At 30.6% G+C, this 15,556-nt stretch overlaps 1 pseudogene; it reads left to right on the forward strand.

The window, feature by feature from the left end:
- Positions 1–14,368: 14,368 nt before the first annotated feature.
- On the forward strand, positions 14,369–15,366 carry LOC120156640 (annotated as a pseudogene).
- Positions 15,367–15,556: the final 190 nt, after the last annotated feature.

A 15,556-nucleotide genomic window follows, 5' to 3' on the forward strand; every position in this document is an offset into this window, starting at 1 on the left:
GTGTGCGTTTCTGGTCTCCAGCGTTCAATCAACGCACTAATCAAACCTGGGACCAACTTGTAATCTCGCACAAATGTGATATACCAAAATCCAGCCTCTTGCAAATTTTCTTCTATTAGTGGGTGTGGCTTGGGCACTTTATGTAGTCGAAGACGAAGGACTCGCTGCTCGTCCTCCTACAATTAAATATTTCAAAAAAATTATCACAATCATAAAATAATATTCAAATATTTATTAATTATAATTCATTAAACAAATATTTTATTCACCATTATTCCCAAATAACTTGAAATATGTTCATTGTCAAGCCTCAACAGTGGAATTTGGTCACCCATTGGAATGAATCTGTAAAAAAAATTAAACAACAATATTTAAAAAATCATTTAATATAATCTAATATAAACTAACTAACTAATTTACAACACTAAACTTTAATATAATAACTTATAATAATAACTAATAAACTAACAAACTAAACTTTTTAAAATATAAACGTAAACACCAAACCCTTAAACAACTAATAAAATATTTTTTTATATAACTAAAACTAACTAATAAACTATTTTTTCATTATAATATACTACTAATAAACTTACTAACTAATTTTTTATAATATATATTCAACAAACAAATATAACTTAACTATTTAACTAACAAAAACTAATTAAATAATTTTTTTATATAACTAACTATTAACAAAAAACTAATTAATTATTTTTTAACTATAGAACTATCAAACATATACTAATTAAATAATTTTTAATTTATGTATACTATAACTTAAACTAACAATCATATAACCCTAAACTAATAAACTAATTAACATTTATAATAATAAACTAATTTAAATATAAACAAATTTACCTTATCTCCCTTTCTTCTTCTTACTTTCCTTTCTTTCTCCCTTTCTTTCTTTCTCGGCTGCAATCTCTTCTCCCTTTCTTCTTTCTTTATGTGTGATCTTTCTTCTTGCAATTTGCACACCCCATATATAACCGGCTGCCTCAATTATTTCACCAACAATGGTTCAATTATTGTGCATGCATGGTCTCGTCTCGTGAGCTAGGATCACATGGCATGCTGTAGGCATGCAGCGGGGAGCAGGAGCACGTGAAGTTATCTTGGCATGCATGCAGGCATGCAGCGGGGAGCAGGAGCACGTGAAGTTTATTTGGCTGCATGTGCATGCATGGTCTCGGGAGGTAGTGGACGCCGGGGCGACCTACAAGGTCGCCGGGACTACATGGCGACCTACAAGGTCGCCGGGACTACATGGCGACCTACAAGGTCGCCCAGACTGCATGGCGACCTCTCTATTGGCTGGCTCGTTTGCATGGCGACCTCTCCGTTGGCTGGCTCGTCTGCATGGTGAGTATATGGCTTGTATGGCTCGTCTGCATGGGTATGGCTCGTCTGCATGGTGAGTATATGGCTTGTATGGCTCGTATGTCACTCGTATGTCTCCCGTATGTCGCCTGGATTGCATGGCGTCCTACAAGGTCGCCTGGATTGCATGGCGTCCTACGAGATCACTGTAGAATTCACCCCATACCAGCAATTAATCTGAAATGTACATTATATCGTGAATAAAAAAAATCGAGAACATTATATCGTGAATTCACCCGGGAAAACCGGACGAGGTTTGGCTTCGTCAAAGATGGCCTTTATATAGTAGAAGAAGTGTAGTTCATTGCAAAAAAAAAAAACCTGGTTCCGCCCCTTTCCTTGATTTAATGTGTGGTTTTTGACGCCGAGTGAAAGAGAGAAGGGATCGTAATCGTACGATTTTGTCTTCCTTTTCCTTATCGGTTTCCTGTCCCAAGTTGGAAGTTCACCGTACCATTCACAGCAATGAAAACGAAGGTTGGACTTTGTTTTGTTTTTTCCTTTAACAATTTCTATTTAATGAGTGGAAGGTAAATTTTTACTTCTAATGAATATTGTACCATAATTTAAGAGAAAGGAAAGATATTAAATTATTAATTGAGAATTTTTAATTTATTGACTGAAATTTATTTTTTTAAAAGTAAAATAACTTTTCAGTCTTTGGGGACAAGAGAATACCGTGTGTGATTACGCCCATTGGATTGGATGCAGGTTCTGCTGTAGCTAAATCTATTGTTTTACAGAATCTAATGCAAGTGCACAATGCACACCACATGTTTGTCAAAATTACGTCCATTGGAAATTCGGCATCTCTTTTAGATTTTAGTTTACTTTTTGAACACGAACCCTCTATATTTATTAACCAGCTAGGTATGATAATGGCTGATTTATGAATGTTTCCATGAAAACTTCATGTTGTGTGGTCAGATTTGCAAGATCTGGGGGTTCCTGGCTTTCATTTTTTCCCCTCTTGGATCTCGGCACCATGGCTGGCACCTGTCTAGTTCTGTCGGCTGCAAACGACTATTCTCCGTTTACCATTAAATTTTCCAGAATGGTTTTCCCTTCGGTGAAAGTAAAATAGAAGATTCAGACGACGAAGACCTTGACATAAGTGTGAATTTTGCATATTTATTTAATTTATTTTTATATTATGATATGCAGAACTCAGTTTTAAGGAATTTAGAGCTTAATTTGATAAGCTTATATTATAATACAGATTATTATCTTCTTAATTTTCTACTTTAAAATAAGTAAAAATTTATATAATTTGAAAAATTAAATAAATAAATAAATATTTTCGTTATAATTGATTAATCACATTATACCATATTAATTTTATATAAGATGATATATTTTTAAGTGGCATGTTATTTGATTGAACAAAAATAATTGAAATAAATTGTTTTATATTCACCTAATTGAGTACTAGTTAACAAAGCAATTTAGATTTAATTAATTAAATAAAAAATTAAATTAAATATAATAATTTAAAATTTTTAAATTAAAATAAATTATTAAATCCTTCATATAGAGTTATCAATTAGATGGGGCTTTCTCCCAAGGGAAACCTTGCGTCATTTTTCTCCCTTCGTCACTCGTTTCTTTTTAATTTTTTTTTTATAATTAACTATATCAATTCTATTGTTGATTGATAACCGTATGTATTTCTTGTTACTCATTTATTTCTTTATATCACATATCTTTTTTTAGTTTCTAATAATATTTTGTATGACATTTTTTCTTTTATGGAATTTTTTTTTTACTTTTATGGCATGTTTTCGGTCATTTTTTCGTTTGATGTTTTAGGACTAGATTTAAAGTTACATCGACTGATCAATATGGTGTTTATATGTTATCATGTTGATTTTTCCTACTTTGAACTATCATATTGGACTTAGATATACGGTTTGTGTTCATAGATAGTTTTCTCATGACACTCAATTCTGATTTGCGATTGTAAGTGGTCTTTCAGTAGATTAATCCTTTGTTGTGGTTCATTTGTTGATACAACCAGTTTTATTCATATGTGTCTTTTGTTCGAGTTTTTTTGAAAGATTACTCAAAACTCATTTAATCCTTCTTATACTTATCTTACGACATACTTTAAAACATAAAATACTTGTTCTTGGGATCCCCGCTATATATAATATTATTCTAACTGTTATCATCTAAAAATAATAATGAGTCTTTACGACCTTTTAATTTAGGATAATGTTAGCAAGCTCGACGAGTATAGACAAACACGATAAATAATGAGTATTATTAAATTAAATTAAATTATAAAATGTTAAGTCATGAACTAATAAACATATAATTATAATTTAGTTAAAAATTAAAATGTAATTTAATAAAAATATAATATTTCTAAAAAATTAAATTTTATAATTTTATTTTAATCAAATTAGATCAAATATAAATTTGAGAAATTTATTATCCCTAGTTTATTTCAATATCTTGTAAACCACTGCCACCATTATCATCGCCGCCATTGGTATCGTCTTTCGCCACCATTGGTATCGTCTTTCGCCAATGAGTGAGTATTTTTCGTTCATCCCTATCGACGTGCCAGTCGTTCACCATCGTTCGTGCAACCAATCCCTTAAGGTAAGTTTTATTAATTTTAATTTGTTTCATAATTGGGCTTCCGACCAAGCAATCATCAAAGGGTAGGACCTCCCTGGCTTTCGGCGCCTCCAATGACAGTGGTCGTTGATGCTGGCGTGGTGATGCCTTCATCTTATCATCTTTCTCTAACCCTTAATTCATGAACCCTAACCCTAATCCCAACCATAATTTCTCAATTATTGTAATTAAAAAACTCTAATAATCGAATTAAGTATCATATTTACTAAATTACAACTCCAATTAGAACAATCGAGCCTTAATTTCCACGTTAGAGTCGTATTTTTAAAATCCAATACTGATTTCCCAATTTCTTTCCCGCCGACCATACCTGTACTATGGATCTTGTGTACTGATATGAGAGCATGCTAGTATCAATACCCTACACGTACCAGTACGATAATTGTACATTGTTTTTGTTTAAGTTATGAGTATCGATACTCTATATCAGGGTATCAATACACTGTATTTTCAAAAACATAAACAAAAGTAACATTAATAAGATGATAAATGACATTATCAATCGCAATAACATAACGTAGCACAAAGCAAACATATCGTACTGATACATTGATATAGAGTATTGATACGTATAACTAAAACAAAAACAGTGTACAATTATCATACTCGTATGCATTGGGTAATGATACTAGCATGCATGTGTGCTGGTACACAGGATCCAGGGTACGGTTGGCGGGAAAGAAATTGGAAAATCGATATTGGATTTCAAAAATATGGCTCTAACGTAGAAATTAGGGTTTGATTGTTCTAATTGAAGTTGTAATTTAGTAAATATGATACTTAATTTGATTATTAGGGTTTTTAAATTACACTAATTGAGAAATTAAGATTAGGGTTCATGAATTAAGGGATTAGGGAAAGATGACAAGATGGAGGAAGCACCACGCTAGCATCCACGACCACTGCCATTTGAGATACCGATAGCCAGGGAGGTCCTATCCGCTGGTGATTGCTTGGCCAAAAGCCTAATTATGAAACAAATTAAAATTAATAAAACTTACCTTAAGAGATTGGTTGCGCGAACGGTGGGCACGTCGATAGGGGTGAACGGAAAATACTCATTCGTTGGCGAAAGACAATATCAGTGGCAGCAACGGCTTACAAGATATTGAAATAAACTAAGATTTATAAATTTTTCAAATTTATATTTGATCTAATGTGATTAAAATAAATTTTTAAAAATCAATTTTTTAGAAATACAATATTTTAATTAAATTATAATTTAATTTTTAACTAAATTATAATTATGCGTTTAGTACTTTATGATTTAACATTTTATAATTTAATTTTTTAATGCTCATCGTTTACCGTGCTCGTCTACGCTCGACAAGCGTGGAATAACTTTTCTTTAATTTATAAATTAAAATATAATTTCAACATGAATTCAAAAAAATAAAGTTCTAACATAATATCTAAATATAAACAATTATTTGAGATAAGGATGGAAATGTGGATGTCTAAGGAAAGACAACCTAATATAAAGCTAAAAAAATTCGCTACCGGAAATGTTAACATTTTTAGTAGAGCGCTACTTAAAATGTTATTTTTTTCTATTGAAAATGTTAATATCATAAATATTCATTTTATGTAACAAAATTAAAATTTCTGGTAAAAAAATATTTTAGGTTACGCTCTACCGGAAATATTAAAAAAATATCCGATAACGCTTTTTTTTAACCTTAAATTAGACTGCCGTTCAGCAGAACTACCCGATGGAAATAAAACGGATATATGATACACCATATTCGAAACATATATTTATTCTCGTTAAATTAGATGTAAAGTAAGATGAGTCCCTAAGGAATATGTCCACTAACTTCTTTAAATTTTCAATTTACTTAAAAGTTGGAATAATATCAAAATTAACTTCCCAACTTTTGTCAAATTATTCATTTTAATTTATATTTTAGAGTATTTTGACTCATAATATTTTATTTTATGATTAAAAGACTTTTAATATTTGATTGAATAATCACTTTAATCTTTATTCTTTTTGCTAGAGTATTTTCGCCTTTAATGTTATATTTAGAATAAAAATGTTCATATTTTAAAACGTTAATAGTCTGTCAACTAATAATTTTTATTTGTAGAGAAAATTTTTATCATAAAATAAAACATTAAATTAAGATATATTTAATTAAACATTAAGAAATTTTGATATTATGTCTTTACAAGTTTTATAGTATTATATTTTAAATTAAAATGAAATCCTTTAATTTGAATCATAAAAGAAACATTTGCTTTATAATATGCGTTTGTCCGTCACGGACAAACAAAATAGAGAGGTCACGTGGTAACGTGACGTGTCGGATCATAAAAATAAAAATAAATAAAAGAAAAAGCAGTCATCAAGACACGGGCTTCACGGAAGGGCATGAGATGAGTTGCTTTTCAGGACTGGGTTCCATCTAGAATCTAGCAAGCAGGCATTGCATTGTGATTAATAAAGTCTGTAATGGGACGGCACAAAATTCAACTTCCACCTCCCTTATTTAAAATAATAATATTTAAAAGATATATAAATAATATAATTCAAATTTAGTTTTAAGTCGAACATTATTTGTTAAAATATTATTGTCAAATTATATTATTAATTTTTGTATTATGCATAAATTGTAAACATGGTTTTCAGAAACGGATCGATTAGCGAACTTGTCATATTATCGGTTTACTGGATCAACCGGTCGAACCGGTCCGACAGGTCGGAAGAATCGGACGATGTCATAATTATTTAAAAAATTAAATAAAAATTCCAAAAATATTTAATAAAAAATAATTTTTTATATCACAATTCATATTCAAAGCAAATCATAATATATATAAGTTAAAAACCATAAAATCAAGTGAAACAAAATGATTCAAATTAACTACAACATAATATTTAAGGTAAAACATATTAAATAATAAATATAATTATATAACTATAATTAAAAAATAAATTTGGGGCTAAAAAATCATAACAAAATGATATTATTTGGTTTAATTTTTTTTTAAAAACAATCTCACATGGTTAAGAAACATAGAATATCATCCCAACTAACTTCTATAAATAATAGAGGTAATTTGACATTCAAAATCATGGAGTCTTTTGGTGAGCATTGAGTGAACTATTCTTTCACTTCAATCAAGCTCGAATTTTAGGCTTCAATCGAGCTTCTAATTTTTTTTTTGAGTTCAAGCATTTTTGAGTTCAAGTTTCAATATTATATTTCCAGTTCGAGTTGAACTTGATAATTTTTAGCTCGTGAGTTTGAGTCGAGTTGAGCTTACTTTTAAATTTTTCAAGTTCGAGTCGAGCTCAACAATACTCGAGTTCGACTTGACTCGTTTAGCAAACGAAGTCGTTTGGTTTAATTTTTTTAAAAAAAAAAAACAAAATTGGCGAAGTTTTTTTTTCGGTTTTCTCGGTTTTTTCCGGTTTTTCAGCCGGTCCGGTTTGAACGGTTCAGCGGTTCCGGTCGGCTCACTAGTAGCGGTTCAACCGGACTAGGCAACGATTCCCAGTTGAACCGGCCAGTCCTGTCCGATTTTCAAAACACTAATTGTAAATTAATTTTTAAATATCAATTATTTTAAATTTATTTAATTTAAAATATATTGACTAAATCTATTATTTACTATAATATAAAAAATAATGATAACATTTAATTAAAAATTAAAAAGAAATGCATTAAAATTTTAAAAACAAAATAAAAACATAAAAAATAATTAAAAATAATGCAACTTTATTTTAATGATGTTTAGATTAAAGAACCCAGTGAAAAAACCTCCATTTTTGAATCCACCGTTTACAAATTCACCTGACGGTGATGAGCCAGCTGTTTTCTTTTTGCCGTTTTTAGTGTTGAACGCTGTCACGTGTAAACACTGTGACTGTTCTACACAACTTTCTACGAGAAAAATGGGGCAGCTTAGGTTAAATTAGTTGATAGATGTTGCTCAACCAAATTTATATCTTTAACTATAAAAAATAATTATTTTTTACATTTAATTTAAAAGTAAAAGTATAATTTACTTACCAAAAAAATAAAGTATAAATTTATTTATTATATTATATTATTTTAAAAAAATTAATTCAATTTTGTGTCATCGGCTATTCAAATATTAAAAATTTAAAAATCTAACATATAATTGAAATATAAATATTTGAAAATTACTTATGAATAATGACATATCATAAATATTTTTAGAAAATGATAAATATTAATAAAATAATTTTATATGAAATGAGCACAAATAAAATCTTAGTACACATACAATCAATACAATAAATAACTAATTGAAGAAAATTCAGACTTCATAATAGATACTTACCTATCCAAAATTTACCGTAAATACATAGTTACTTTTGAAATTATAGTTTATTCCCCTAAAAGTATATAAACTAATACATAATAAATATAAAGCTTAAGGGTTACTTTTGGTTTTGTAGTATACTCAATTTATTATTTTCGCTCTTATGGTATTTTCACATCAATTTAGTATTCGAAATTGTGCAATTGAATCAATGTTTAAAATATTTACTATTGTAATGTTTTAAATTAAGGTTTAGAGTTTAGAATTTAGGCTTTTAAATGAGGGTTAAGGTACAAGATGATGTAATTAAACAACTTTGAGGACTAAATTAATGTTATCATAAAGACGAAAATGATAAATTAGATGTATCACAGAGACAAAAGTCACCCTTAAGCTTAAATATAATAATAGATACATAATAAATTTAATATTAAAATATTAATCATTATATATATATATTCACTAATCACTGTTTGCATGCATTTGCAAGTTTCTAAATTTGAGCAAGATGACAAACTTTGGTTTTAATTCACCGTTTGTAAATTGTAATAAAGTTCCTTCCATCAAGTTTCGATATCAGGTTCTGCGCAGTGAATCCATCGTAGCGGTCATCGTAAACTTCGCGGCAAAGTTCAATCATCATCTTCCCCGTGTGATGTGATTTTCTGGGTAAAATGGCTTCACTAAACCGAAAAACATAAGAGCAACATATTGCACACACACACGAAAAAAAAAACAGATAAAAAACAGTTTAAATGCACATGTTTTGATGTTTGGTGGTAATATTATTAGAATAATTTAAAATTTATGAATTCAATATATTTAAGCGCATGAAATCGATTAAAACCTTGCATTACCATATCATGCGTCTTGAATTTCCTTACCATCCACTATTATGATTTCAGAGGATGAAGCCTTCAACATGCAGGCAACAGCAAATCTGATTTCTGGAAAGCAGCTCCATGAGCATGCCTATCAAATTGTTCATGTTTAAGCAGTGGCAGATGCAGCTTATTCTGCCTTAGAATTCGATTTTTTTTAGTTAATTATTTATTTTACTGATTATTCTCACCATAAATTTTATTTGTATCAATCCATATAAAAAATTTATATTATTAATATATGAATGCTTACCTTAGAAAATATTTCTAGATCTATTAGTACCTTTAAATTGCTTATGTAAGTATTTATGATGATGAATGGTGGTTCACGTTATGTACGAGCAAAGAATCACAACAGCATTCGGACATGAAGGTAAAGCACTGTGTTTCATGAAAGATAATAGGCCATTCATCGAGTGAATGTAACAACAAAAGAATTGCAAAAACAAAGGGCAGCCAACATTTTCCAGGCGTTATGGCAACATCAATATGCTCCTTCACAGCAAAATCAATGGAAGTTGGTACAGAGTCAGAACACTGAGTCACAAAACACGAGGCTGGTTACTCATCGACTGAACCACAATCAACATATAACCCTATTGATGCTGCAGGGTTCTGTTTGACACCAAATTCAAAGAGCCCATTTTTCGAGGAATTAAAAAACAGATGATCTTCTCAAAGAGGAGACATAATATATACAGGAGAGCATATATTCCTCAGGAAAATGCATATTCATAGATACTGCGGATGCTTCTGAAGCAACCATTAGGCAGAGTTGTAATCTTGGTTTTACTGGGTTTAACATGATCAGGCAATGAAGGTGGTAAGGGAACTCCTAGTAGAAGAGGATATTGTGGCAACGGCACTTGAATTGGCAAACCTCGCAGTATCAGTGATAGATCAAGAGGTATGGGAAGCAGAGACACTTTAAAAAAAAAAAAATCTCACATGATTTATATATTTTTTTTCGAATTTTTATTAGTAACTTAATTTTAATCCTTAAATTTATAACATAATTTCTTAAGACCATATCCTCTAATAAAAAATCATTGTCAATTCTTATACTCTAGTATGGTGACCCTATACTTCAAAACAAATTGTTTATTGTAATTTTTGACGGATCATTTTTTATGAATTGACGGAGAGTCGATGAATGAGTTGAAAGAAATGGTGAATAATAGAGATATCATGAGATAGAGAATTATTTTCTCTAGTCTTATGATTTATATATATGCCTTTAATGTTAATTTCAAGTCTAAAGTGGTAAAAATTATTTATAGGTTGATATATCATAAAAAAATTAGTTAATCATACTGCACTAATCAAAAGAGTAATTTGATTCTCTCAATTAAATTCCATTTGGGACAAAAAGAGAAACCTAGTATACCTCTAATCTTTGCTCACATCACAAAACTTCACTTACATTTGGCCCACCTTTCCCCCTACTATGGATGGCATAATGACCCGAATTCGATAAGAAAACCCGAAACATGATCAAGTTCGGGTCGGGTATCGGGGATTTTTTCGGGGACGGGTCAAGATATTCCCGTCCCGCCCCGCCCCGCCCCGATTATATATATATATATATATATAATATTTATATTAATTATATATATAATATTTTCGGATTCGGGTTTGAGTATAATATTTTGGGTTGGGTTCAGGGACGGGAAAAAAAATCCACGATGGGGAGTCTCGATAAAAAAACCCGACGGGAATCGGGTCGGGGTCGGGGTCGGGGATTGGGATTTATTTTGGGTTCGGGGACGGGGCGAGCAAAACCCGCCCGTTGCCATTCGTACCCCCTACCCATATTCTTCTAAAAAAATATTTTAACAAAATTAATATTAAATGAAAATAAAATAATTATTTGATACACTGGTGGTAGAGTTTTATTTTTGGCAATCGACTTTAATTTAACATAATGTGTCTTTAATTATTTATTTTTAAAAAAATATCTTATTAATCAATGAACTCTAATTTGTATATCAATTTGATCATTAAGTTTTATAACTCTTTAATTTTAGCATCAAACTTTTGACATTGACTTTTTAGCACTGAATTGTTTAATATTAACATCCGTATGACATGATAATTTTATGCTGACGTGTCAGTTAAAAATAATTTATTATATCTCTCATATTTTTCATGAAAATCAGAGGATTTTCATCCTTTCATCAAAAATTTTAATCTCTACATTTTTTGCAGTCACCCTAAGTACAAGTAACTTGTCTCATCATGTTTTACTATTTTATTCGTTTAAATTTTCTCAAATCATTTAAAACTGATTAACACAAAAATCATTTTTGAAGATTTGGAACTTTCTCGAATTTGAGAGGTTTTACGTGTTTGCACAAAAATTTGAAGGGTGAGAAGCATTATTTCAAGAAAATAAAAATACCTCAAAAAAGCTTCACTAGACGATCATTGGAGGATATAGTGCTTTAACATCAAATTTTTAGATTTTCATTAATTTTGAGTGTTTTTTGGGAAAAATCATTAAATGAGAAAAAACGAGGAGTGAAATATGAACATTTTGATGCTAAACTTATCGGAATTGATGATCGATGACTGGTGACGATTGACTACTAATGATGATAAAAGAAGTTGCCATGTTTTGAAGGGAAAAAAAAGGAAGAAACGAGAACATCAAAATATCATTAACTATTTAATGGTGTTCAAGAAATTAATGTCGAAATCTAGTGCTAAAATTAAAGCGTTTTAAAATTTAATGATCAAATTGATACGCAAAATAAACTTGAATGACTAATGAAATAGTTTACTCTTTATTTAAATATTAATTAGAAACACATTATATTAGTCATTTTCTGAAAACGGATAAGAAATTGTCAAATTATGCGGTTAACGATTTACCAACAAATAATGGAAATTTAACAACGAAAGTGTAACCTAAAAATTAAAATATTTTAAGTTTAGTGACTAAATTTATTACACAAATTAAAATTTAACAATTAATAGGATGATTTTATTATTATTTAAATATTAATTAATGCGTTATATTAAAATCACTATGGAAAAGTTTCACCGTCAAAATATTAAATATTAATTTTAAAAAAATAGTCAAAGAAGCAATCGAGCATGGTCATCTATTTGTTTTGCAAACATATTTAGGGTCCCTCATCATTCAACGGATTTCTATTTTATTTTTATGTTTACTTGAATGATTACGTGGAGCCTTGACCATCGTTGAATCTGATCCAATTACTTTTCCAACGGAAAGATCTACGAAATTGGACCACATAATTGTTCCACTTCCATGCCCTTTTAAGTGTATTATACAATCCCTTACCGCTCAAAAAAGGGTCTAATTCTGTCGCCACTCCCAACCTCTTCGTATTTTTGAAATTTAGTCCTCTATTTTTATTTCAAAAATTCAATCGCTTCATGTCTTATTTAAGAATTGAAACGCTTTTACATTAAACTTCATTTTTAAATAATTTTTTTTAATATTACAATGTCAAAATTTCAGATATAGTGAAATTATTACAATATTATCATTGGACTATAATTTTCAAATAACATAGATAAAAGAACAAAATTCTTGAAAATAAAAGTAAGGGAATTCAATTTTAAAAGTTCCAATAGTATAAGGATCAGAGCATTAATAAACCCTAAAAGCAATATTAAACCAAAGCTTACTTAATAATATATCGGATATTGCAGAGACAAAGACAACCCTCCTATTACAGTTTACTCCAATCGCAAATATCAGAGTTTGAACCATTGATCTTACTTAAAGATAACTTAATTTAATTGTATTTTCGTATAATCATTTTTTAAAATGAATCTTTTAACAAATATAAATCTTAGAAATTCTATCTGTCACATCAATAAATATGTGTCCTATAAAATATATTTTTATAAAACTATTAGAAAACAATTAGTGTATTAAAAATATCTTTTAAATGTAAATCCAACCACAAGTTTTATTTTAATGATTTGGACAATTAAAAATATATTTTTAAGATTTCTTTTAACAGTAAATAATGCACACAATCTATAAAACATTGTTCGAATTTAAGATTTCAAAAAAAAAATCTCTTTAACTATTAAATTCATTTAATAAATCCGGTCATAAATGTTATAAAGTCTTGATCATTAACATATCAACATGAAAAACAAAGCAACCTAGAAAATCTAATGCCAACAAAGCTCTAATTTCTAAATCCGTCGTTATTTCCCGCAAAAAAGATAAACTATATTTTTAATTTAAATTATTTTTGTTCTATTTTAATATTAAATTTTATTTTTTTTCTTAAAATCATGTTTAATGTATAATTAGTTTTCATATATATATATAATAGTATATACACGTTTTTTTTTTCTTCTTCTATATATACATGAATAACTATCTGTGTATATGATTTTATTATATAGATTTGAGATGTTAGTGGGCCACGAGTACACACTGTTTATCACTGTTCATTTGCCTTGTATATCAAGCAACGCCGTAATTCTTCTCTCTCTGTCTGCCTTCCTTTCTCTATCTGCAAACCATAACATCAATGGTGAAAAGAATAATCATCACCATCCATCTCAAACCCATGACCTCTCTTCTCATCTCCTCGCTTTTTCCCTTTTATTAAACCCTTTTTTCATATACCTCTCTCCCTAATCTGTTGTAATCACCTATATATATATATATTATGAACAAAAAGAACTGTAATTTTCCCCTTAATTACATATGCGTATCGTCTTCCTTACTCAAAGCTTTCCAATGCCACGTCTATCACATATCATCAATATATATATATAAAAATGAAAAAAAACTTATTTTGGGGTATATTTTAAGTATAAAGGGAAGTATTTACGTATATTTGAAGTATATAGATACAGATGGGGGTTCTCAACTTGCCATGCTTTTGTTTTTGTACCCTTAAGTAACAGCTCTGAAGACCGTTTCCTCCTTTTCCTTGCTTTACTAGTCAAGTTCTTGAGCTTTTGAGCAAGAAGAATATCATTAAAATCTTTTCCCTTCTTTGCTTCGGTTAAAGTAAGCGAATTCTGGTGTTGAGTGACATTTCCTCGAGGGAAAGTGGAAACAGATATATTCTCTTGAACCATATATAGTTTCCATCTGGGTTTTAATTTGCTTGCAATTCCTTGTTTCTTGATTGGTTTTTGGTGTTTTCCGAACAGGCGCTTATGGTTGTGTTATAGAGAAGAAGCTAACTGGGAGGAAACTAGAGGAAGAAGATGAACAGGGGTAACCTGGGATCCGTCAGCAGCTCCGATCTCATCGATGCGAAGCTCGAAGAGCATCAACTGTGCGGATCAAAGCACTGCCCTGGTTGCGGTCACAAGCTCGAAGGAAAGCCGGTAAGAATTTGTTAAAGCCTTCTTCTTTTTATGTTTTCTCTTTTTCGCTTTAGTTGAAACTTTGATTCTGAATGATATGAAATTTGCAGGACTGGTTAGGTTTACCAGCCGGAGTTAAATTTGATCCCACAGACCAAGAACTGAGAACACCTTGAAGCTAAAGTAGAAGCCAAAGACATGAAATCTCACCCTTTGATCGATGAATTCATCCCCACCATTGAAGGAAGATGGCATTTGTTATACCATCCTGAGAAACTCCCAGGTAGCTCAGAATTTGTACGTATGTATGTATGCATTGTTTCATTGAAGTTTGTTGCACCTAAGTGAACCTAACTTGATTTCTTTTGGATTTGGTTTGATTACATTTCTTGTAGGAGTAAGCACAGATGGATTGAGTAGGCATTTCTTCCACAGACCATCAAAGGCCTACACCACCGGAACACGAAAACGGAGGAAATTCAAACGGAATGCGACTTACAAGGCGGAGAAACGAGGTGGCTAAACCGGAAAGACGAGGCCGGTGATGGTGAACGGCAAGCAGAAAGGGTGCAAGAAGATCCTGGTTCTCTACACGAATTCGGCAAGAATCGGAAACCTGAGAAGACGAATTGGGTGATGCACCAATACCATCTGGGTCAGAACGAAGAAGAGAAAGAAGGAGAGCTCGTTGTGTCGAAGATATTTTATCAACTCAACGAGGCAGTGCAACTGGTCGGATAGAACTGCGACGACGACGACGACTAGCGAAGCAACCAATGCCATTGCAAATGATCCGAATAGCCGAAGAGATAGTGGCAGTGGGAGCTGTTCTTTATCAAAGGAAATAATCCATCTTAGAGATGAAGTCGCCGGTTCTACTGCCGGGGTCACGGCTGCTTTATCGAGTTATGGCGCTGTGTTGCCATGGATATCCAACAGTTAAAATCCGATCATTTCGGTTTCACCCCATTTAGAAAAAGCTTCGACATTTTTGTTTCATACATTGTGCTTTATTCCCCTTCTTTTGA

Source organism: Hibiscus syriacus, unplaced genomic scaffold, assembly GCF_006381635.1.
Source record: "Hibiscus syriacus cultivar Baekdansim isolate YM2019G1 unplaced genomic scaffold, ASM638163v2 tig00111234_pilon, whole genome shotgun sequence".
In the NCBI taxonomy this organism is placed as follows: Eukaryota; Viridiplantae; Streptophyta; class Magnoliopsida; order Malvales; family Malvaceae; genus Hibiscus; species Hibiscus syriacus.